This window comes from Eleginops maclovinus, chromosome 3 (assembly GCF_036324505.1).
Source record: "Eleginops maclovinus isolate JMC-PN-2008 ecotype Puerto Natales chromosome 3, JC_Emac_rtc_rv5, whole genome shotgun sequence".
In the NCBI taxonomy this organism is placed as follows: domain Eukaryota; kingdom Metazoa; phylum Chordata; class Actinopteri; order Perciformes; family Eleginopidae; genus Eleginops; species Eleginops maclovinus.
Window position 1 is genome coordinate 25,042,790 of NC_086351.1, and position 26,714 is coordinate 25,069,503.

The 26,714-nt window shown below is 40.4% G+C and overlaps 1 protein-coding gene across 3 annotated transcripts in view; it reads right to left on the minus strand.

Annotated features, from left to right (window-relative positions):
- tsnare1 (T-SNARE Domain Containing 1) overlaps nt 1-26,714 on the minus strand; it is a 176,500-nt gene that overhangs the window by 104,409 nt on the left and 45,377 nt on the right. The gene's annotated exons all lie outside the window — the stretch shown is intronic.

A 26,714-nucleotide genomic window follows, 5' to 3' on the forward strand; every position in this document is an offset into this window, starting at 1 on the left:
TTGAGGCTCATGCTGATACCACCAAATAGTTCAGTGTTATGCAGTCACGTCCACAAGGTGATGCCAAATAACACTCCTGAAGAAGCACCACTGATGGCAACTACTTGCTGAATAGCAGGGGTGTTCAAATAAAATTCAACTAGGTCCGGTTAGATAAAAATCTCTTCAAGCAAAAGGTATGGAACATCATAATGTCTATTTTGCATTATGAATTAGTGTGATATATATTGAAGTAGCCTAGCAGCTGTATTAATGTCTGCATGTAATCAACAACAGACTGAGAAATCAAATAAAGAGAGCACAATTAAAAAACATTTAGATAATATGTATTGTCACTTAACATTGAACTATACAGACATATAATAATGTACATATGTACAATGTTCTTCTCGGCTGCATTTAAAAATAAAATATACAAAATAAATTCATAGCTTGTGAAAAATCTTAAAAGAAAGTGCTTGATTTTAGAAAAATAAAATAAAGTGTAGCAGCAGCCCGAGTCTCCCTTTTTCTTTAACTGTTTCACATGTTGACCTAACAGTCTCAGACCATTTTAGAATATATCAGCATCAACACATCTTAATAATTAAACAGTTTGACAGTTTATTTTTCTGTCCCTCTTATATCTCCCCCCCCCCCCCCCCAAAAAAAAAAAAAGTTTAATCCACAATATTTAAAAGGGAAATAATGTACAGTTTATTCAACAGCTTTAGCTACTTTTAAGAAAATGCATCTCTAAAAACTAAACTAGTTCACTAAGTCTTTAGGTAACAAAAGACTTTAAATAATTTACAAAGTCCATCAGAACTGTGTTTATCTACAACAGCAAAATGTAGCTTTATGCAGCAATATTGTCTAGGAATGTCACATATACAGTGGTATGCAAAAGTTTGGGCACCCCTTAGGAAACCCACTGCATCAGTTTGTCACTTGCTGAGCTTTTGAAGCAGCAACTTCATTTTAACATATGTTATACCTTATGGTAACAGAAACATCTCAGTAGTGAAATAACTTTTATTGGTCAAACAGAAACATGTTTATGTGCATTCAAACAAAAATAGGCATGTGCATAAATTTGGGCACCCCTAAGAAATAATTCCATTAATATTTAGTATTGCCTCCTTTTGCTGCAATAACGGCCTGTAGACGCCTCCTGTAGCCACAGACAAGTCCCTTAAGCCTGGCAGGTGGTATTTTGGCCCATTCTTCCACACAAAACGTCTCCAGTTCAGTCAGGTTTCTTGGCCTCCGTGCATGGACAGCCTTCTTCAAATAAATCCATACATTTTCAATGATGTTAAGGTCTGGGGACTGGGATGGCCATTCCAGAACATTGTACCTGTGCTTCTGCATGAATTCCTTGGTGGATTTTGATCGGTGCTTAGGATCATTGTCCTGCTGAAAAATCCAACCCCGGCGTAGCTTCAACTTTGTGACTGACTCTAGAACATTCTTGTCAAGAATCTCCTGGTACTGTAAGGAATTCATGTGGCCCTCAACTTTAACAAGTTTTCCAGTACCTGTGCTAGCCACACAGCCCCATAACATGATAGATCCTCCACTAAATTTTACAGTGGGCAACAAGTTCTTTTCATTGAATGCAGTGTGTTTTTTTCGCCATGCATACCTGTTCATGTTATGACCAAATAACTCAATCTTGGTCTCATCTGACCACAGTATTTTGTTCCAAAATGCTTCTGGCTTGTCCAGATGTGCTTTTGCATACCTCATGCGACTCTTCTTGTGATTAACACTCAGGAAAGGCTTTTTGCACATCACCCTTCCAATGAGCTCTTCCTGGTGCAAAGTACGCTGGATTGTGGAACGGTGAACAACTACACCATCAGCAGCCAGATGTTGTTGTAGTTCTCTGGAGGTGGTCTGTGGCTTCTCTGTGACCATTTTCACCATCCTTCGCCTGTGCCTTTCCCCTATTTTTGTCGGCCTACCACATCTTTCCTTCACACGGACTGTTCCTGTGGCCTTCCATTTCACAACTACGTTTCTGACTGTGGAGACAGACAGTTTAAACCTGTCAGATAATTTTTTGTACCCTTCTCCTAATTTATAATGTTGGATTATCTTAGCTTTCAGGTCAGTGGAGAGTTGTTTTGAGGTCCCCATCTTGCCACTCCCTAAGAAAGAACCTAGGCCAGGCACAGCCAGCTATTACCTATGTTAAATAGCCTTTTTCATGATTGGTTCCACCTGTCTTTGTAATTGAAGGTCTAATGAGCTAATCAAAGCAATTTTGTGCAGCAACCTGTCAGCTATAAATCCGTACAGGTGTTGAAATGAATGCTATTTATATGGGTGCCCAAACTTTTGCACATCCCATTTTTTGCATTTTATTTTATTATAATAAAACTATGTAATGCTACCCTAAGAATTTTGGTCTGGAAAACACTAAAACGTCTACATCTTTGTAGGAAAACAAATGTTGTTGCTGTGATCTTCTATTATAAAGGAAAAGCAAATTGTCATGAAATCTCAGAGGGGTGCCCAAACTTTTGCATACCACTGTATATATACTTAGAAACACATAAAGGCAATTTCTTTGCCGAATGATGACTTTTTATAATTTATATACATTTTGCTGATAGTTTTAACTTTAATAAGATTAATAAGATTAAGATTTTGAATGCAGGACTTTAACCTTAAATTAAGTGTTTTGACAATAATGTTCCGGTACTTTTACTCAAGTAAAGCATCTGAATACTTCTTCCACCCCTGCCAATAACTGACAGACATGGTGCTGAACAGTGAATCCAAGCTAATGGCACCGACACCCTTTTTTCTAAAGTCTGTGGTTATCTCTCACTGCCTATAACTGAGGCTGTCACAGTTTCCTTAAATCACACTAAACAATCTGGATTGATATATTTTCTTTCTATTTGTTTTAATGTATTTTAAGGTAATAAATATTTTCCATATTCCTTTTCTACTGCAGTTACCAGATATTTCTTGTCAGTCAAACATTTGTTTTGAAATAACCTTACTGGCTCTGAATATTAAAAGGTATAAATAGTTTCCTGTCACCGGCTGTGTTTTGGACTGAAATATCTCAACTGAATTGCCTTGACATTTGGTACAATCTGAGGTGATTTCCTGACTTTAATTGACCTGTCAATCTCAACAGGCTTTAGGGTTTCTTGTAATTAACCCATACTAGCAGTGGAGGAAGTATTCAGACTCTTTACCTGGTAAAAGTACTAACACTGCACTGTAAAAATACTCCATTGAGAGTGTTTAAGGATTATGGTATAGTTGGGAAAAATTACTGAATGTATTGAAAGGAAAAATGATGGAGAAAGCCTCCAGAAGAAAAAACAGCACATTGTTTTATTTGGGAAGTCAGAAAAATAGAACAAATGAAAATCAGCTTGGAGAGATTTCTTAAAATGAGATGGGATTTAGATAAATGAGATCTTTTAATTAGTTGGGATAACTTATTTTGAACTATATTTTACCAGGATAATGAAATGGAAACAAGCCAGATTTGCTCATTTTTTAAAATGATTTCTGCTGTTGGTGATTTTGTAATGAAAATGTGTTTTCTGAAATCAGTAAGATTTCTTGAACCCAGGTGATTCATCTTTTACAGATAGCACAGCTATCATCTGAGATACAACTCTAAATACGATTGTTTTCAAGAGTCTTAACAACAAACTTAAGATGCTTTGTCTAAAAACAAGATCATGCCTCACTACATTGTTACTTCTCTGTTGGCCAATCACAACAGGGTTATCCAGCTAACCAATTCCAGCAGACTCGGCTCTGGTTTGAGCTATGGGCTAAATATGGGCTTTTTTTTTTTATAACTTAGATTATGATTTTTCTTAAGCACTTGAGCATCCTCTTTTTAATCAACTCTCTGACTACATTTCATTAGAACAACCTTCTTGATCCGCAGCGGTCTGGTTTCAAGGCATCCACTCAACTGAGACGGCCCTCCTGGCGGTCACTAAGGAACTCCGCACTACTAAAGCTGCCTCCCCCTCCTCTGCACCACTAGATCCTCCATCATACTCTCCAAGAGATGGGAGTCTCAGTCTCAGCACCCTCCCTGATCAAATGCTGCCTCAAGGACAACTTGGAGAGGGTCTGTGTTAAAGCTGCAACGACTAGTCAACAACAACATTTTGTTGTCGACGCGTCGTATTATTTAAGCAACCTAGGCATTTAACTCATGACTCATTAGAACATGCAAATGAAATTGCAATGGAGTTGGCAACCCACCACCGTCATTTTGTATGCTGCGGATTAGCATTTTACTGCTTCCGGTTCTGAAGGGGAAGCAAAAGGACCATTAATTTTCCCATTGTTTTGTTTATAAAGTGTCTAATCCCCATTGATGCTCCACACCCGTAACAGTTGGTGGCGGTAATGCACCGAGTTGGATGCCAACCGCCAATAAAATAAAAAAAGAAGTAGTAGCTTCGTCTTTGCACCATCTGCGTCCTAAACCAACCACTGACAAAGTTTAACAGAGATGAATCATGGCAGAGGCTCCGGATCAGCGTGAGCAGACTGCAGTAACATTGAGACCGCGATTATCTAAAGTCTGGGCATTTTTTAAGGAAAATAAAGCTAATAAACAAGTCAAGTGTACTGTCTGCAACGCAGAGCTGGCCTACAACCGCAGTACAACGGCGATGCATGAGCATCTTAAACACAAACACCCATCTATGCTAAATAGATAGGAAGATAGATAAATACCGTGGATAAATAAGTGTATGCATAACTAATTATAAATCATTAATTTGTCAAATAAAATCAATAAAATTGATTAATTTAAGTGTACAATTTGTGTTAACTATGCCTAATAGTTTTCTATTTTCATTTTGCCATTTTAGAAATTCAAACCAAAGGCGTGTGGATGACTTCGTCCTGCGGAGAGGTGTCTGCACCCCTCAAATGGCCAGACTCCTCACTGAGAGCGTTCTAAACATGCTGGTCTATGGCATGAGGCCAATGTCAATGGTGGAATGCGAGGGTTTCAAGCAAATCATCCACACTTTCAATCCTCACTACACGTTGCCTTCAAGAATACATTTTACCAAGCTCATGGAGGGAAAGTATGAAGCAATTCTCAATCATGTTAAAGATGCTCTCAAATCAGCAAGCAGCAAGATCGCCCTGACTACTGATGATGCCTGGACCAGTATTGCCACAGAAGCATACCTGGGCATCACTTGCCATTAATTAAGTGATGATTTGGTGTTCAAAAACTTCTGCCTGACAACAATGCCACTTGAGGAACGGCACACTGGCGCCAACATTGCAGAGTGGATTGAGGAGGCTTTAGAAAAGTTTGAACTGCCTCCTTCCAAGATTGTAGGGATTGTCCATGACAATGCCCGTAATATGGTGCTGGCTGCTAACCTTTTACAAGTAAGACATCTGTGTCTGTCGGCCCGTTTTGCAGGCCACACCTTACAGCTGGTGGTCAACCATGCTCTGAAGCAAACACAGATCAGTAATGCACTAGGAGCGGCGAGGGCTCTTGTGGAGCACTTTAAAAAAAGTGAATTGGCTTCAAGCAAAACTAAAGGTTAAGCAGAAACAGATGGAGACTCCGGATCACCGTCTTATCCAGGACATCTCCACTAGATGGAATAGTACTTATCACATGATCACCCGTCTACTTGAACAAAGATGGCCAGTTGCTGCCACTATGTCCGATCCAACAACAACGCAGCAAGGTAAAAGGTACCTGGATCTCAAACCCGATCAGTGGACCCTCTTGGAAGACCTTGCAAAAGCGCTTGAGGCATTTGAATGTGCCACTGTGCACTGTGACAATATCTACCTTGCCTCCTCTATACAGAGGGCTATTGAAGTCCACCAGCGTTGCCTATGATGCAGCGCCAGTGCAGGCTTTTCAGACCGCTGCTTCATTGGAGATGACCGAATGCTGCTCTAAAGTGGTCAATGTCACAGATGATAGTCCAAGCAAACACGTCATTGCAGCTGCACTAGACCCAAGATTTTTAAAACTGAAATTCCTGACACCAGAGAAGTTCAGCATGCAGAATAAACTACAAGTTCTAGCACTACAGAGTGCCTCCGAGAGGAACCAGCACAGCAGAGGGGAGTCCACACCATCAGATGATGTGTATGCAACATCATCGGCTAATGAAACACACAAGTCTGGGTCAGTCCTCGATTCACACCTTGGATGTGATTCAGATAGTGATGCTAATCAGCAGGAATCACATGAGCAACTAGTCAATAATGAAGTAAGTTTTTCTTCTTGTTTTATTGGTGAACATCAAATGCAACATATCAGATTCATCCACCAAGCTCATTTTCATCTTATGTCTCATGGCATGTGCTGATGTACTTTGCTGAGCCACCAATCTCGAATAAGTGTCCGTTGTCCTGGTGGAAGCTCAACGACACCAAGTACCCAACACTGGCAATTTTAGCGAAGTCATTCTTATGCATTCCTGCTACCTCCACACCATCTGAGCACCTCTTCTCTGCAGCAGGGAACATAGTCTCCAAGAAAAGAGCTTGTCTTGACCCTGAACATGTAGACATGTTTACTTTTATGCACTGCAATAAGCCATCAGTTGAATTAACATAAAATGAATGTCACTTTGAGTTAAGTTATTCCAGTTGTTCAATCTTTCTTAAAAATGTCCATGCCAGTAAGGTTATTGTTAACTTATTCCTCAGTGTTTACATAGCCCCATGCTGGGGCAGAAGATGCTACCTTGTGTTACTCTATAGGCTCTTGCACTTTTCTGTTACTAAATGATTGTATGATTATTTGTTTGGGCCAAATACTGTTTATGTTTATGACAATACATGAATGTATTAAAATACATCAGAGTAAGCTGTGAAGCTTAAGTTTCTTATCCAACTGGTGCTATAGTCATTCTTTTAATTTATTTACTAAGAGACTTAATGTTAAGGGATGCAGGTTTGAGCAAGTGAGGTAAAATATGGGGGGGATAAGGGGAGAGATAATTGTTGACTAATCGAAAACATAATCTACTGACTAGTCGACTACTAAAATAATCGTTAATTGCAGCCCTAGTCTGTGTCAGACCCTTATTAACTCATTATTAGGATCCGACTGGAGCTTGAGTGGAGCTCAAGTGGAGCTGCGTCATTGCGTCATTGTTTGCGTCATGACGTAACCCTCTCCAACCTTATACTTCTGCCTAGAGAGCCGTGGTTCAGCGCCCGCTGCAGTGGTGCTCGTCCACAAGCGTTTAGTCTCCCGTTAACTCACGGCGGTGTTCGCTGAAAAGTATTCGCTGTCTGACTGACACACAAGTAGCTGGTGCATACCCCCCCATCGCCGACAGTGAATGTGTTTGAGTCTGAACTGATGCTGTTTGGCATCACAACGCTGTTATGAAAGTGTCTCCGGCATTAGACAGGTGATGTTAGCATATTTTACCGCCGTAGTTTTCGTTATTATTTGACTTCTGATGGCAACCTGTGTAGCCCATGTATTGATTCCATCCGATAGCTGCAATAATACAAACAACAGGAGAACGTCTGCCTGCTGTTCCCAATGATCAATAACAGTGAACGGATGGTGATTAAAGTAAGGTAAATTAAACGGCATCACACTGAGCCTGGTTAGCGTCGCCTGACTGTTGTAGTCACTTTGTTCTGCGCTACTGCTTGTTACAACTTGTACTCGCTGTACTCGCAATGAACTGTTATTGCTCAGGTTAATCTCCCCCCTCCGAAGTAAGCGTGATGTATTGGATCTTGGATCTTGCCGGGCAGCTGAGTGGGGCCAGAAAGATCCGGTTTTTTGGCGCTTAAAGCCGGCGCTGCTGCGGAAACAGGAAACACTTTATCGGCTCCAGCTCCGGGTTGGTGGAAAAGCGGCATAAATCATTTTCTATTCATTACATTTCTGGCAGGTCATAAAGAAGAAGGAACCCGTAATGGTCCTACAGAGGTGAAATGTACATTCTGCATTTGACCCATCCTAGTGTCAGGAGCAGCGGCTGCTATATGTAGCGCCCCCAGGGAGCAGTGTATGGAACGGTGCCTTGCTCAGGGACACATCGGTAGCACTTGGACTTTCAGGGACTTGAACCAGTGACCTTCCGGTTCCTAAGCCAATTCCCTACGGACTTCGACACCACCGCCACAAAGTTTTGGCAGCTTGTTATCATAGCTGCCTTTTATATTCTATTCTGGACATGAATGTCACCACTTTGATTGACATCTCAGTCACAGTGACTAATGCTGCAAATGCAATATGACAAAATCTGCTTTAAAGAAATAATTCAAACTGTAGTGGAATGATTAACACATCCAACTGAAGTGAGAAAAATAATAAACGTATACATTTAAAAGAATTGACACAACAAGGCTATGTTAATAAGTAACAAGAGATTGCAGGAACATTTTAATTACAGTAATTGTTTTGAAATACCGTGTGTTACATCGGGCTCGAATGGACATAAAAGGCTGCACTGATGATGATAGAGTGGGTGGGGGAAATGGCATGGCATTAAGCCACAGGCTGCAGCAGGAGTGGTGGGTTTACTGTATAAGTTATGTGGGCAGCACCATTTTCCTGTTTCAAAAGCACATGTCATTGCAAATGACAGGGAGAGGTAATGGCCTGGAGCCATTACTGCGGGCAGAGATCAACATCACGACCTGTACAAGCTGCACACACAAGCCATCACACCCACCCCTTTTGTCAAGTGCTGCACCCTGAAATTACTGCACTTTTTTTGACATGGTCAAAAATACAGAGTTATAGATAGAACGTCAAGGTTGAACAACCTTTGAGGAAAGGTAAATATCAAGTGGGCATTAAAAGAGAGATGGTGAAGACAGAGACAATGCACATGTAGTGGACTGTATAATATGAGGCATGTTTTGCACGAGTCAGATAAAAACAGACACCCCTACTATTTTGTTTTTCTCATTTATTTACAATTTTATGTTGCACAAGCTTCATTACACTTACACTGAATTAATCCTACTGATAATAGCTTATGTGCTAGAGTTTACTTGTAGATGGTGGAGTCAGGGTGTTCATGTAACAAGTCATTGTGTTTAACTAAGCACCTTGCTAATTGTACTTGTATTATAAGTTATGAGGACAAGTTATTGTGTTCTTGTTGTTCTGTGTAGTTGTATAAGGAATGAGATTGTCATAATTTACATGTGAATACCACACTCAGAGTATGTGTAACATGTTATTTTTTAGATTCATTTTTATTTAGATTTGACTGTTTCAGTTAATTTGATATTTGTTATTTGGTATTTAAGTAATGTGTTTAAGCTAATATGCCTGAGGAACACAAGAGAAATGTGTTATTTTGAGACAAAGACATATATTTAAAGATGTTAATAACGCCAGAACATTCCATACGCTTACATGTGACTTCTTGTCATCGTTCTCAGCCAGATCCCAATCCTGAAAGCGGTAACACACAGCTATTTATTTACACCGGTATAAGCCCGTAGTACTGTAAGATCTCCACTGTTCATCACCAGCCATTAATTCTACTCAGCGAGCTCCACTGCCAGAAAGCCAGGTAATAACAAGAGTGTATGCGGCCAGTCGAGTGGCGTTACAAGATTGTGATACATTTGGAAATTGGTAATTTTTCAAGTGAGAGACCTTTAGTGCATTTTAATGTTATCTCAGCACACAGACATCTTTTACACACACTTTGTCCAGCTTTCATATAGTATGATGGATGGATATCCAGTGTGCATGCCACAGTGGAGGTGGACTGGCCTCTCACAGAACAAAACACTATTTCTGTGTGTGCTTTCTTTCAAAGACTATACTGATTAATCACTGCTGGCTTCACTTAAACAGCTAAAACCGGCCACCCTTAAGTTCAAAATCTAAAGAAGATTCTCATCAAAGTTCCCTTCATCAAATGTGTTTGAATCCCTCGATTGTATTTAGTGGTTTATGGTGTTTTGACATGATTTCTATTAATAAAATGGATTTCTGAGATGGCAAATATTAATTCCGGTAATCAAATATATGTTCTGTGACATAGCCATTAGTACTCTTTTGCTTGTCACTGGTGACTTTCTTTCTAGCCATCTGAATGCAGCAGGCATCTGTTCCATCTGCAGTCTCTATGGAGTAAAGTCCCAGACCATCAAGCCATAATGACCCACTGCCGAACAGGCAGTTACATTTTGTGCAACTCCCATTGGACTGTTGTAAAGTAGCGACAGAGACCTTTGTGCTGTCACGTTCAAATGTGTCAGTTCTTCTGCACATCAACAGGTGTGTTGGAGACTGATGTACTGATAACAGTTCAAACATCTTCTCAGAAAGAAGAAAATCACCAAAAACTTCTCAGTCCTATACACCTACTCTTTCAGGACCATTGTTTCAGGAGAACATGTTAAAATAAGTTATTGGCAGCATTAGGCAACCTGCAAAAATAAAATAAAATGCATCTTATGATTGTTCCATGATAATTTAAAACAAGATTCAGTGACAGAAAAATATAATATATCATTAATAATAATAATAATAATAATAATAATAATAATAATAATAATAATAATAATAATAATAATAATAATAATAATGATAATAATGCAACTTCTGCCAACAGTACTAGGTCACTTGGCCCAAGAAAACAGTACTGCAATCGACACGCCACCTTTTTCACCGATTGCCCAATGACAGTAAAGAGATCTAGTGCAAATGCCCTAACAGTGCAATGTCCATCCTATTTATTGGGTCCCAAGGTTAAACCGGAAGTATTTCCTTGCATTAATCAATCAACCTTATATATAAGCTCAATGGGTTAAAGCTGTGTCCAAATCATGTATTTGTCACACAATGTATAACAAACTAATGGTAAGTAACATTATTTTCACATTAGAGCTTAAAATCCATTACCAGTATTTCTGACTTCATGCTAATTAAAAAACTCTACTGATGCTTTGTGCTTTGTAAGGTCGAGGATCCAAGAGGTTTACTTCTCAGCCAGTGTTTGGGAAATGTTTTGAATCATTTCAGCAGCTTTTTATCTTTTCACACTTGAAACTTTTCTCTTACATCAACATGTCGACACGTTACCATACTCATATCAGCATGCCACTTCAAAGCACTGCTGATATGCTCTGCCCTCACAAAATCACTCTTAGACACATTTTTTCTCTGTAGTTTGAGCAGTGTGTCTGATACCATCATAACTCAGATGTTGCTCTATATTATATCCCCTGCAGATACATTTTGAAATGCTTATGAAGAAATTGTTATAGAATTTTAACGAGACTAAGAGTCTACATCACCTGTTGTTCCCATATTTAGTTGTAGGGGTTGCAGGACTCTGAGCTAAATGCTAATGCAAACACACTACCATGCTCTTCATGCCAAAGTTCCCTTTTGATCTGTCACATATCAATATCTGTGTCTAACTCTCGTAGCACACAAGGGAGGGTCTCCCTTTGCTATCAAGGCTTGTTGAACCTACTTACTGTAGCTTGCTAACAGGCTGTGCCGTCTGTGTCTATGCTTTTTTAACAAATAACTATTATAGTTTAGCATTAACTTACAAGCAACTAATATGTAGATCACAGTAACTTCCAATATCAATTTTACCTAAGAGAAGAAGAGAAGCCATCTCAAAAACAGCTAGCACAACTATAATACCCAATTGTCCATGCTTTAGTTGCATGCCAGTTTAGAAGCCACCTAGCACCCAAAATCAACATTGATCGAGGAAAGACAACACGGGACTCTGGCAAAGAAAGGTTGCTGGATGAGGTACGCAAACAGAAGATTACATTCATGGTGTGGAAAGAGGTAGTACTCGCTTAGGTCTCCGAGGGAGAGTGGGGGAGACAGATGAGTGGTGTCCCCTACTCTCCCACGAACTGAACTGCAGATTAAAGCAAGGAAACATCCTCAGCCCCAGAAGAAATATCACAGCAGGTATGCAGGGCATCACAATGAATAGTGGAAACTGTAGTCCAGGACTACAAACTCCAATCCAATGGTTCATCCATCCTTAGTTGATTTGGATACTGAATGCAGAATGGTCGCTCACCTGCAGACTCCTGTATTCACAGTGGCAGAGCTTTCTTATCCTTTGTCAAAATGTTTGTTTTCAAGATTAGAGAAACATTTTGGTTTGGTTCATTTTTGGTTCAAATCATGCATTCAAATATTGAAGGCTGTTGGTCAGAAATGTGAAACTGTGGACTTTTGTTAAAGTCTACTGTTAGTTGACCCATCGATCCACTAACCCTCCTGCCTGAAAGCTCTATGCCAACAACAATTTCCTGACTCCTTTGCTCATAATTCCTAAAGAGCCTAGAAGGCATTGGCACTTCAGTGTGAGCACATTATGATATGGAGATAGGTCAGGGTTGTGAAGGGTTACTCAAAACAACTTCTGGCTGGTGTGGCTACACTTTTTAAGTTACTATGAGCACATTTCCTGGTAACTATTAGTTCATATTTATCCTTTCATTTGCAGAGCTATGTTATAAAATAGCCTTATTGCAAAGTATATTTTGTGTGGATGCCATCATTTTAGAGCTGAGGTTATCTTCACTATCAACAACTAAAGCAGAAAATACCCCAAAAGGGTTGAATAAAAATAGAAGAGGTCAGGAATGTTGTAAAACATGTTTCCCTGCAGGTCAACCATTTAGAAATATCCTGGGCCTTATCCTATCATGTATGATGTGTTGGAGTGCTATCAAATAAAACGCATGTGTTACATAGTGATGTCACTATGTTACAGAAGTAAACAAAGGAGTCCAATGGAGGCTTTCAGGCAGGGAAAAAATCCCTCTGGAGGAAACAGCCTTTGCAGACCATTTACATGCACACAATGCTACGATTGAAAAAAGGTCAGCCAATGCCGATGATAAAATTAACAATTTTGCCGATACCGATGGCCGATGTTTTACTATGTAAACTGTAATGGTAGCATAATGCAGATAAGGCAGCATATCCCATTAAGAGAGAGAGTGGGGGATAAGAGTGTGCATGTGTAAGAGCGAGAGAGAGGTTGAGCGAGCCATAGTAAGTTTCTGGAAGTTAACGGGAGTAGCAGCAAGTAGAACAAAGTCACAAATATATATGACGGCCTCCCAAGGACACTGAAGAATGGATTTCATTTACCGATCCTCCAGACACCCGGTACACGGGGCAGAGGTCCTGCAGCATGCGCAGCGTGCAGTAGTAGCAGCTCCTCACAGAGGAGAGGACGCCCCCCCTCCCCCTCGGAATGACTTTAAAGTTACGGCAGACCCACAATCACTGTTCTAATCTTTCAAAATGATGCCCTGACTTCAGATTTGGTCAGTCAGATTTAAAAACAACGATGCTAACGCGACTTCTCCCGGTCACGTAGCAAAACATAAACATCGCCGACTGCCATCGGTGATGTCACCTTATTTACCAATGTGCCGATGGTGGTAAACAGGGCGAACATCGGCCGATGCCGGAGTCTCAGTGATGTATCGGTGCATCCCTAACACAAACCTATATAAGTCACTACAGAAAAGGGAAAGCCCCAAACAGCAGAAAAGGGCCTCTTTAAAGTGGTCAGCTCCACCTGCTGGACCAGCTGTTTGGATATGGCTAGCTGAGTCAAAATCACTATGAAGTGCCTTTGGTGTCCTCATCAGAATCACTCAGTCATCATGAAAATGTAGCAGAATAATGAAACTCTGAGGTCTTATTATAAATGGCCAAACATTTACACACATATCAGTACAATGATAAGACTCTTGAAAATGTGTTTCCTTCATTTTATACAATTCTTTTCATTGGATGTACTGGATTTTGGCATGTCCCACACACTGCTTTGCTAACTACAGTAATAAGTGGTTAAATGAGACTAAAAAAATGGTCCATTCTCCCTCCATTGCTTGCTATTGTGACATTAAAAACTCTTTAGCAACTTCGAACTCAGCGTCAATTATAGTCGATTGTGACAGGTCGAGAATATGCTTCACAGCTGGTAGGAGGGGCATCAATGACCGCTAGTGGGGGCACGGCCCTCGAATGCCCCCCCTTAGCGTCGGCACTGGTGGTGGGGGAATCTGGAATCGCCCCATTTTTTTTCTCTCTCTGCTCGACTGCCACAAACGTTAGCTAACCTTAAAGCTAAAAAAAAAAGACGGACTAAAATTTACGTGAGTTCTCTCCAGTTAATTTGGCAAAACGAAATCTCATGTTTACCCGAACTGAGTAACTGAAGTCTTCTGACACCATGTAGAGTTAAGTAGTTCTAACTTAGAAATAAGTACGGAGAGAGGTTTCCAGAGTGTACTCTTGAAGCATGACTTTATTGAAGTGCCTTCTTAACAACCTCCCAAGCCTAACCACAAGGGGGCAACGTCACATCATGTGTCCTATAAATCCATTAACACTACAAAAACGATATAGTTTTATTGTCCACAACAAGTTATTTGATAAATCGAGTCATTTTGAGCATGTATATTCTATTTTCATAATCATATTGAGCATTTTGCATGTGTCCCTGAAATTGCTATCCACGCAGTCATTATGGGGTAACTGCCCCTTTAAGAAACCCCCTGATGTCTTCAGTGGCATTACTACCATCATGTTGTCTTTCTTCAATGGAGGCTGAAACAGTGGCTAGTTGCAAAGTAAGTATTTACACTTATATTTCGTAATTTTCATCATATGTTGTGTGTAGTCGGATGTTGTCAAGCTTAATATGTCCACTCTGTCATAGTGAAATATCAATTAATATAAAAACCTTTCAGAACTTTGAAATATATTTGTAAAACAGTACACGGTCACCTTGCTAACTGAATCATGTTGCTAACTGAAGGTCCACCATGTGCTCATTAAATGCTAACATTAGCCAAAAATGCCACCCTGTCATTGTCCACCCTGACAGGGTGGCATTACTGTTTGCATGTAGCTTGACTAACATGCATTTCCAACAGCATAACATCTACTTAATAAAATGAATATGAAATTAAATGGAAAATCTCAGCTTTTTTGGGGGGGGGGAATGGGTAAATCTCAAAGGCACCTCATGGTGATATTGACCCAGCTTCTCATTCCCTCAGTCAGATGCTCAGGGGCTTAATTGCAGATTTTAGGAAGTGTAAAAGCTGTCCCTCCTCACTGAACAGAGTTAGCACTAACCTCAGGCATAATGAGATGTGAGGTCCTGGTTAGGTTTCTCTCTGATTTGAGATAGTTGAACATGTTGCAGATATCACATCTGTGCTATCGATAACTCTGTGAGGGCGTGATGGTAATTCATCCCCCACACGCTCAGGACTCTCACTCATTACATTTGGAAGATTCAGGACACTTGGTATTGATTATTCAATGTTAAATGGGGGGACCAACAGTGCCAAAGTGATCATCATCTCTAATCAGCTCAACAGGGTTTATCATTAGGAAGCAAGAATATGCAAAGTGAGGCCTGCCTCTACAGCTTCTCTCCCTAATCCCCTTTCAGATATTTGCTACTATTTTGACATATTTGCTTCTGTATCTAGAGCAAATATTAGAAACTCACAATCCCTAAGGAAGTGGTTCTCAAACTAGGGGGCGCGGAGCATGAAGTGAAGCTTGGGAGGATGTTGTAAACAAACATTGGATGCGCTTTGTTATAATAAAACATATACTGTATAATAATAAAAGATTTCTTCTTGCTACATTAAAGTTATTTTGCTCATTTTATCGAACCAAATACATTTCTAAATTGCAATATCATTATCATTATTTCCGCTCTCTTCACAAGAGAGACCTCTCTCTCGTGTCTGTGTGCACGGGGCTGCTTGCTCACAGACACGCTGCAGCCCCGTGCACACAGATCTGCTGGGGACAGGGAGCACGGAGTGTTCAAAACGTACACTCTACAAGGCTCGATGTGGACAATGCTCGTTTGACAGATGTATTTTTGCGTAAACAGGAGAAATCTGTCCAAGCAGCTGCCCAAAAGGCATCATATTCAGACGGAGAAATGCACAGCTTCCTGCCATAAATCAAAGCTCCGTGGCCCCAATTACGTGTAAGGTTGGAGAAGTACTAAAGTCTGATTTAAGAGTTGATTATATTTCACATCACAATCCAAATCTGTAAAGTAACTAATGGGATTTAATAAATGTAGTGGAGTGAAAGTACACCATTTAACTCTGAACTGGAGTAGAAGTACAAAGTAGCAAAACCTGAAATACTGTTGTGTTTTAGAATTTCTCCACGAAGCAAGGAGTCCAGACGAAGTGGTGAGGTTATAATAAAGTCGATTATATTTATACTTTGTGAAAGAGAAAAGGGGCAGTCCCCTTACGACATGTTAAATGTATATTTCTCGAAAATATTTCCATTACCCAATGGGGGCCTGACTGTAAAAGTTTGAGAACCACTGCCCTAAGGACATATCAAGCGAAGCAAATATTGTGCATTCAAATGATGAGTTAAAGCTAAAATGAACTGTGAAATTAAGTAAAGCTATGACCTGATCTGATACATTTTCCCATCCTCAAGAGCTATACATCAGCTTTCTAAATTCATACATCAGTAATTTACTTTATTAATCTGGTACTGCAACATATTCCTTAAAAAAATAGGGTTATTTTAAGAATCTGACTGAATAAATCTTGGAGAACCACAGGAAGAAGGCGTTCAAAGTTTGGTAGGAATTTCACAACGGCCATGGCGGTCATGGCCCCTCGGTCTGACCGCGATGCCCCGAAAATAATTGTACATTATCCTACGGCCACCATGGCCTTTGTGGCCCTGTCTGGTCTGGTCTCGGAACTGCATTAGTCCATGTAGCTTGGATTGGTTGCACGCACGTCGCACGCCATACGTCACACGCCATACGTCACACGCCATACGTCACACGTCACACGTCACACGTCACACGTCATACATCGCATCATTCAATTCACGGGAGCGCAACTGCGAAGAACTGAGAGTGAATATTTAGGTAAGCAAGCTAGAAAGCTAGCTAGATATCGATAGATAATTGACTTATTTAGTGTTTAAGGCGAGACATGGCAGGCAAAAACATCGTTTTTCATGCACCGGTCAACTTTGAGATTTTGTGCTATTTTTATTCCATAACATGTTTTCTTTCGGTCTATTGGAAGGAAACACGTTACACATTTAGGTGTTTATTTTACTATATTTTGTCTATTTGCGTCTGTAGATTTCTCCTAAATTCACCAGAAGTTAGCATTCTAACGCAACATAGTACCGCGACCGTTGTTTGCACCATGTAATCCCTGGTATCGTTGTAAATCTCTGTCTCTCCTGCACAATGTCATCGGATCCAAATATGGTAATTTCCTTTGAAAAGTACTGAGGGGGCTTTAGACCAAATAAACAAAATCTCATTGGCTGGTGTACATTTTTGACAACGTGATTCGTTCAGATGCGTCACGTGGTGTGCTATGAAACCTTCTGGTTTAGCTTTCTGTGGGACATTTCAATCTCAAAATGGCAAAAAAAAAACAGCAAAAAAACTTTCACAGAGAAGACGACAACAATTGTCACTTGCACGAAGCAAAGTAAAACTAAAAACAAATGACCCCGAACATGAGATACCATCACGGAGTGCGTCGATGCGTAAGCTGTCATCCAAAAAACAAGAGGGTTTAGATATCGCCACACAGCAGTGGCTGATAGCTCATGTAGCGAGGCTGAATTGATTGCTCACTGGGTTGATTCTGTTCAGGTCCTATGCCCTGTTACTCAGTTTTCAGTTGTTATGTGTTTTATAAGTTATATATTGTTGTTGCCAATGATTATATTAGATATTGTGTCTGTAAGTAGTGTCTTCAATAAAAAAAAATCAAATATGATAATACAGGGCTCAGCGTAAATGAGTACACCCCCTTTGAAAAGTAACGTTTTTAACAATTTCTCAATGAACACAATTTTTTTTTTTCTAAATGTTGACAAGACTAAGTTTAATATGACATCTGTTTAACTTCTAACATGAAAGTAAGGTTAATAATATATAACTTAGATTACACATTTTTCAGTTTTACTCAAATAAGGGCGATGCAAAAATGAGTACACCCCACAACAAAAACTACTAAATCTAGTACTTTGTTTGGCCTCCATGATTTTTAATGACAGCACCAAGTCTTCTAGGCATGGAATGAACAAGTTGGAAACATTTTTGCTTCATCAATCTTTTTCCATTCTTCAAGAACGACCCCTTTTAGAGACTGGATGCTGGATGGAGAGTGATGCTCAACTTGTCTCTTCAGAATCCCCCATAGGTGTTCAATTGGGTTCAGAGCAGGAGACATACTTGGCCACTGAACAACTTTCACCCTGTTCTTCTTCAGAAATCTAAAAGTGGCCTTAGATGTGTTTAGGATCATTGTCATATTGGAAAAGTGCACAACGACCAAGGGCACGGAGTGTTGGTAGCATCTTCTCTTTCAGTATAGAGCACTACATCTGTGAATCCATGATGCCATCAATGAAACGCAGCTCCCCGACACCAGCAGCACTCATGCACCCTCACATAAGGACACTGCCACCCCCTTGTTTCACTGTAGGCACCATGCATGTTTCTTTGTACTCCTCACCTTTGCGACGCCATACAGTTTTGAAGCCATCAGTTCCAAAAACATTTATCTTGGTCTCATCACTTCAGAGTATAGAGTCCCAGTAGTCTTCATCGTTGTCAGCATGGGCCCTGGCAAACTCTAGACGGGCTTTTTGGTGCCTGGGCTTTAGGAGAGGCTTCCTTCGTTGACGGCACCCATGCATGCCATTCCTCTGCAGTGTACGCCGTATTGTTGTCACGGGAAATAGTCACCCCAGTTTGACTGTCTACTTCCTTAGATAACTGCAGTGAACTTGCATGCCGATTTTTCTTCCACCCTTCTCATCAGAAGACGCTTCTGTCGAGGTGTTAACTTCCATGGACGACCTGGACGTCTCTGTGAGATGGTTGCGGTTCCATCTTTTTAAAGTTTCTGTACCGCTTTTGCTACAGTATTCTGATTGATAAGTAAAGCTTTGCTGATCTTCTTGTAACCTAAACCTTTGTGGTGTAAAGAAATGTGTCATGATCTGTGTTTCGTATCTGTCTTGTCTTTGTGTTGTGTTTTATTTTGAAATGTTTTCCCCTCTTGTTTCATGTTAAGCTTCACTTCCTGTCTGCGTTTCCCTCCTGTGCCTGATTGTGTCATTGTGTTCACCTGTTGCCCCTGTGTTTCTCCTCCCCCTTCCAGCTGTCTCTCGTCTTGTGATTACCGAGTTTACTTCTGGCAAATGTCCAATCCCTGGATAATAAGCTGGACGAACTCCGTAGCAGGATGGCATTTCAACGGGACATTAAGACCTGTAATGTTTTGGTTTATACTATCAGCTTGTCAGCTGCCCCAGGCGCGGTGGAAATACACTGGACCATGTTTACACTCCTTTCTGGCATGGATATAAAGCCCTCCACCGCCCCCCCTTCGGCAAATCAGACCACATATCTCTTCTTCTGCTCCCCGTTTACCGGCAGAGACTGAAGAGGGACCGACCTGTGACGAGGACAGTGCAGCGTTGGTCCGAGCAGTCTCTGCTCTGCTCTCCGCCACTGCTTTGGCATCACGAAGTGGTGTGTGTTTGAGGAGGTTGGTATAAACACACACACTGATGCGGTCATTTGCTACATCGGCAAATGCATTGATGACGTCATGCCGCGGATTACTGTACGGACATTCCCAAATGAGAAGCCCTGGATAAACCGCGAGGTCCGAGCTAAACTTAAAGCACGGGCCATCGCGCACAGCGGCGGTGGTTTGGATGAGTACAGGAATTCCAGGTATGCACTCCGGAGAGCTATTAGCAGTGCGAAAAGACAATACAGGGACAAGGTGGAGTCGAACTACAAGGGCTTCAACGCCAGAAGCGTGTGGTCTGGACTGAAAAGAATAACAGACTACAAAAGGACAACGAGTGGTGCTGAGGAAGTGTCTGCATCTCTCCCAGATGAACTGAACACATTTTATGCACGCTTTGAGAGGCCCCCGGCTGTGGAGGCACAGAAGGCCCAGGATCCCTGCTCACTGGTTTTAACCAGTGCAGATGTGTGTAGATCTCTGAAAAGGATCAACACACACAGGGCTCCTGGACCTGATGGCATCCCTGGCCGTGCTCTCAAGGTGTGTGCAGTTCAGCTGGCAGATGTTCACAGACATTTTCAATAGGTCACTGCTCCAGTCTGTAGTCCCCACATGTTTTAAAGAGTCCATCATTGTCCCTGTCCCCAAACAGACAAAACCCATCTGCCTCAATGACTACCGCCCAGTTGCACTCACCTCCATCATCATCAAGTGCTTTGAGCGGTTAGTCAAAACTTGTATCACCTCCTCCCTCCCTGACTCACTGGACCCCCTGCAGTTTGCCTACAGGGCAAACAGGTCCACGGATGATGCCATCTCCCTCACACTCCACACTGCCCTCTCCCACCTGGACCAGAGGAACACTTATGTGAGAATGCTGTTTATTGACTACAGTTCAGCATTCAACACCATTGTGCCCTCCAAGCTCATCATTAAGCTCAGGGACCTTGGGCTCAACAGCGCCCTCTGTGACTGGATCCTGAGCTTCCTGACGGGCAGATCCCAGGTAGTGCGGCTGGCTAACATCACATCCTCCATTGACCCTCAGCACCGGAGCCCCTCAGGGTTCTGTGCTCACCCCTCTCCTCTACTCCCTGTTCACGCACGACTGCGTGGCCACACACAGCTCCAACACCATCAAGTTTGCTGACGACACGACCGTCATCGGCCTGATCACAGACGGCGACGAGACGGCGTACAGAGAGGAGGTCAGAGCCCTGACATCTTGGTGCCAGGACAACAACCTCCATCTCAACGTCAGCAAAACAAAGTAGGTGATTGTGGACTACAGGAAGAGGCAGAGAGAGGCACACACACCCATCACCATCGACGGGACTCCTGTGGAGAGAGTCAGCAGCTTCAGGTTCCTCGGGGTAAACATCAGTGAGGACCTGACATGGACACATCACACCAGGGTCATATCCAAGACGGCTCGACAGCGGCTCTTCTTCCTCCGCAGGCTGCAGAAGTTCAACATGGACAGGATACTCTGCAACTTCTACAGGTGCACCATCGAGAGTATCCTGACTGGCTGCATCACCGCCTGGTATGGCAGTTGCACCGCCCTCAACCCTAAGACTCTACAGAGGGTGGTGAAAACTGCTCAGCACATCACCAGGACGGAGCTGCCATCCATGGAGGACCTCTACACCCAGCGGTGTAGGAAGAAGGCCGGTAGGATATTAAAGGACCCCCATCACCCCAGCAACAATCTGTTCTGTCTGCTGCCGTCTGGCAGACGGTACCGCAGCATCCGGAACAAGACCACCAGACTCAGAGACAGTTTTATACCACAGGCTATAAGACTGCTGAACTCCTGAGCTCAGTGAATGTCTACTCACATCTGTTAATAGTACACAAATATATATATATATATATATATATATATATTTAGTCCCTGTTTCCCTTTTGTCTGTTGTTTGGTTGTCGTCATTTCTTCCCTGATCTTGTCCATGATTCCTGCCTGTTCCTGTCGCCCTTCATGTCTGGAGCTAAGTGTTTTTTCATGTCCTGTGTTCCCCTTGCTTCGTGTTTTCATCAACAGCTTTTGAATAAAGCACACTTTTTGTTTGGACCCTTACCTGCTGCCCCTTGATTTACTGCACTTGGGTCCTGTTTCCCCAACCCTGACTAAATTATTTTCTTTCTCAGGTCTTGTGACATTTCTCTTCCATGTGGTGCCATTGATAACAACATGAAATGCGAAGGGGTTTTCTTTAAGTAACACCCTTTTATAGTCAGCTGTCTGCTGGACACCAGTGTAATGAATAACTATACTCACCTGTGGTTGATTATTGTTAAATTAGACATTTGTAAGTCTAAAATGTAGCTTTGCTCCAGAGACTTTCAGTGGGGTGTACTCATTTTTGCATCGCTCTTATTTGAGTAAAACTGAAAAATGTGTAATCTAAGTTATATTATTAACCTTACTTTCATGTTATAAGTTAAACAGATGTTATATAAAACTAAGTCTTGTCAACATTTTGGAAATTGTTTTTGTGTTCATTGAGAAATTGTTAAAAACGTTACTTTTCAAAGGGGGTGTACTCATTTACGCTGAGCACTGTACATATCTTTTTTTCATTTTTCATTTCATTTTTATTTGTTCCGCTCATGATGGTGCACAACATAAAAAAAAAAAGGAAAAGAAAATCAATTCACATTCAAAAACACAACTCTTTACACATTCCATGAAAAGGAGCAGGGAGAAGAATACATCTTATTTAGCCTGCTCCTTACTCAAAACATAAGTAAACAATCAGAATAGATGGTCTGTCAGTTATAGTTACTTACAACAAATACTTACAGTAACGTGAGAAAAGAAACAAGCCACATGTACACTAATTCACAATCAACTAAGGAAACAGATTACCTGCCACTTCATAAAGTTTAGTTACTCTTTTTTTATACATTTTCTTGAACTGAGAAATATTTATACAACCCTTTAAATCATTCTGTAGACAATTCCACAGTTTGACTCCAACCACTGAAATACACATCTGCTTTAAAGTAGTCCATGCATACTGATGCTTAAAATGAAATGTCCTTCTCATCCTCTGAACTAAAACCAAACAATGTTTGTAAATTTTCTGCTAATACTTTGCTTTTTGCCCCAAATATAACTAGTAGTGTCTGGAACTCAACTAAATCCTTAAGTTTCAAAAGTCCTGACTTGATAAACAGACTATTTGTGTGTTCTCTGAAGTCCACTTTATGAATAATTCTTACTGCTCTTTTCTGTAACATAAACAATGGATTTATATTACTCATGTACGTGTTGCCCCACACTTCCACACAATAGCTAAAGTATGGCAAAACCATTGAGCAGTATAGAATTCTCATTTCCTTGTAATCGAACACATACTTTGCTTTCTTCAATACAGAAATATTCTTTGACAACTTTTTTTTTACATGTGCTACAGTATATGTGATTTCCATGTCAATTTGTCATCCATTGTCACACCCAAGAACCTAAACTCAGACACTCTTTCAATACAAACTCCATCTATTGACAGTGAAACTTTTTCACCTTTGTTTTATTAGCAAAAACCATAAACTTTGTTTTGTTCAAATTTAAAGATAACTTATTTTCATCAAACCATATTTTAAGTTTGGCCATTTCATTTACAATGCTTTCTGCTAAACCCTTTAAATCATCTCCTGAACTAAGGAAATTGGTGTCATCTGCAAACAACACAAACTGCAGTATCTTTGATATCTCACATATGTCATTGATATACAAAAGAAAAAGTTTAGGCCCCAAGACCGAGCCCTGTGGAACTCCACATTCAATGTTCATACTCTCAGATGTACTACCAGCAAACTCTACGTATTGCTGTTTGTTATCTAAAGAGCTACTTAACCAGTTTAGAACTATTCCTCACACACCATATGTGTGTAATTTAGAAATTAAGATGGTGTGATCTATAATATCAAATGCTGTTTTTAAATCAATAAATACGCCTATTGTGTATTTGTGACTTTCTATTGCTGTTGTAATTTCTTCTGTTATTTTCATTAATGCTAAAGCTGTCCAGCAGTGGCTCAGTCAGTAGGGGCTTGGACTGGGAATCGTAGGGTCGCCGGTTCAAGTCCCCGAACAGACTTGAAATATGGAAAGTGGACTGCTACTTGGAGAGGTCCCAGTTCACCTCCTAGGCCCTGCTGTGGTGCCCTTGAGCAAGGCACCAGACACCTCCAATCCCCCCTCCCCATTGCTCCCCGGGCGCTGCACAATAGCTGCCCACTGCTCCTAGTACTAGGATGGGTTAAATGCAGAGGTCCAATTTCACTGTGTGTGCTCTGCTGTGTGCATGTGTGTGACAAATAAAGAGGGTTTCATCCTCCGATTCTATCTCTATCTAGATCTGTTTGCCCGAAAGCCATACTGACTCTCATTAAACAAATTATTCTTTTCAATAAATGTATCTAATTTTTGTACAAACAGTTTTGCAAGTACTTTGGGAAATTGTGAAAGTAGAGACAGAGGTCTGTAGTGAGTAAAGCTGTGTTTATCTCCCATTTTAAAAATTGGAATAACCTTCGCTATTTTCATTCTGTCTGGAAAAGTACCTGTATTAAAAGAAAGATTGAAAATATAGCTTAGTGTTTTGGTCATACAGTCAATAGTCTGTTTCACTATAATCATGTCGATCCCATCACTATCATCTTTAAAGGTCGTTTTCTCAAAATTAGTTTTTTCTCATACTGGGAGCCATACATTTCCACTTCAGTAGCACTTGCATACACCAAACCTACCAGTTTTATTCCTATCAATATTCTGAACGTTTTTTAATGAAGGATTTGTTCATATATCGTGGTGAAATTGGATATTTTACTGCTGTTGACAGTATTTTCTGATTTATTGAGTGATAAAAAGAGATATCCGGAATCCCTTCTGTAAAATGTTGGATTCAAATATGACTACAAAATGCAACAACAATTTTGAACCTGACTTTATCCAATGTTTAGAATTGTGTTCCAGAAATGTATTAAAATATGTACATATTCAACTAGATAACGTCTAATTTGCATATTTAAACAAGCTTTTTCAGAGAACTTGTAATACAAAAAGCAATTGTCTTAATGTAAGTAATTAACTGGATAAGTTTCATGTTGATATCTTTAAGTTATACCCTATTCACCTGTAGTGTCTCGCCTTAACTGAATCAAACTTAAAGTTAACGTAATATATTTGTTACATATTAATTAGAATTCTTGATTTTTTTATTTGATTTCAAATTTTTGAATGGGAGAAATAGTAGTTAGAAAACATACCAAACTAATTATTCAAAGTAGAGTATTTCATTTTATATACGGTAATACTCTAAAAGGAGGCATAGGCCTAGTTTGACATTATTGATATTAAAAAAGTGATTTGTTTTCCATGTCATTTGTGTGTTTTTATTATCAGAAAGTGAAGTTATTTATTTGTAATCTCCAAATCCAAATGTTTCCCTTAATGGCCTTTGTGCCCTGGCATGTGGCATTGTGCCCTAGAAAATGTTGGGACGCCAAAGGCCAAATGGCTTTTCCCCTAAAATGACGAAATTCCAAGTCTGGTCCAAACACAGTAACACACACATTTACAGAAAGGCATCCAACCCACATGCAGCGTGTTGGGGCGTCCTGCTCTGTTGGGTGTGTTCACATGTAGCCTGAACGTGCAAAAACGGCAGACAAACGTCGAGTTATTACCATGAAGAGCTTTGTTCTGCTCTGTCTGAACACCATGCTGTTTATGTGCTGTGATTTGGCCAAATAGTTTTGTTTCTTTAATGAGAGTTTCTCGTAATTTTGCCTCAGTCCTCTGCTCAGTGGGAGATAACCAATTTGCAGTACAAATTACAACTTGCAGCTCACAGGAACGTTTTCCAAAGAGAAAAAACACTATAAAGTAATCAAATTGATCCAGCTCAAACACAAGGAGCATCAAGTTTGTAATACAAACACACCGTACGTCGGTAGTTTGATAAAGGACATGTTGGCTGATTGGTTTGGTCAGTTAATATATGGTATCTAACTGATATTGTTCTCTCGTATTAATCCAATTCCACTGTGTGTGTGTCTTCATTTTGTAATTGAAGAACAATTTGTCTATTCTTATATATTTTCATACAAGTTTATCAAGTTCTCTTTGTGACTAAACACTTTTACAACATCCACAAGCACCAGCAGATTTAATCAAGACACTACGTTAGTAAGTGTCTTCATCCTTCGATTTAAAGTTTCTGTTTTTCAGCAGAAACATATTAATCAGGCTGAAATATAGGAGTTTAAAATGTTCTGTCATTCTTTATCAAACTCCCCAGTGGACTTCAGTGGATGTTGCATGATTATCTTTTCTTAAAGAAATTCAAGCCACATGAATAAAATATTGCCAGATAATAATTAAAGAAGCTTCATTCACAAATCACAAAGGGTAGTGCGGTTGTCTCTGAGACATTTAAATCCAAAACGTAGCACGAAACTCTCCGGCAATTTCGTCGAGGTGACGCTTCCTATTTGGCTCAAGATATTCAGTAGTCCTATTCAGCCACTTGTTAACTACCATCGTTTTTCAGGTAAACTCTTCAAAAATCACTGGGGGGGGGGGGGGGGGGTGTCACTGCTTATGTCATAGAACAAAACGTGATCCATCTCTTAAATTTGTTTCAGCCACAGACAAAAAAAAAATATGGGTTAAAATTGTTATATATATATATATATATATATAGAGTCCACATGATATGCTTTGTGAATACCCATGTTTGGGAAAGTAAACATAACTGTCAAACTCGATGAATAGGGATTATAGGAAAGGTAAGGATAGGGATTAGTAAGAATAATAAGGTGGTTGACAAAAACTGGCACATCCTTTCTAAAATAATAAACTGTGTCAAGTGTTGTGGTGCCTTTGAGCTAGCCCTGCTTGGACATGATGACAATGAAAAAAAGTGTTTGTGTATGTACAAAAAATAGATGTAATCTGTAATATTACATATGTTATTACTTTGTGCATACGTTTGCTTAGATTTTGGTATAGCCCCCCTTTGCGAAAGATGCACCAGCCGCCACTGCTATCAGGATGTCGTCTTGAAAAATGTGTTTTTTGCTGAGAAAAATTAACGAGTTTTTTCAAAGCAATATTACAATGATATAAG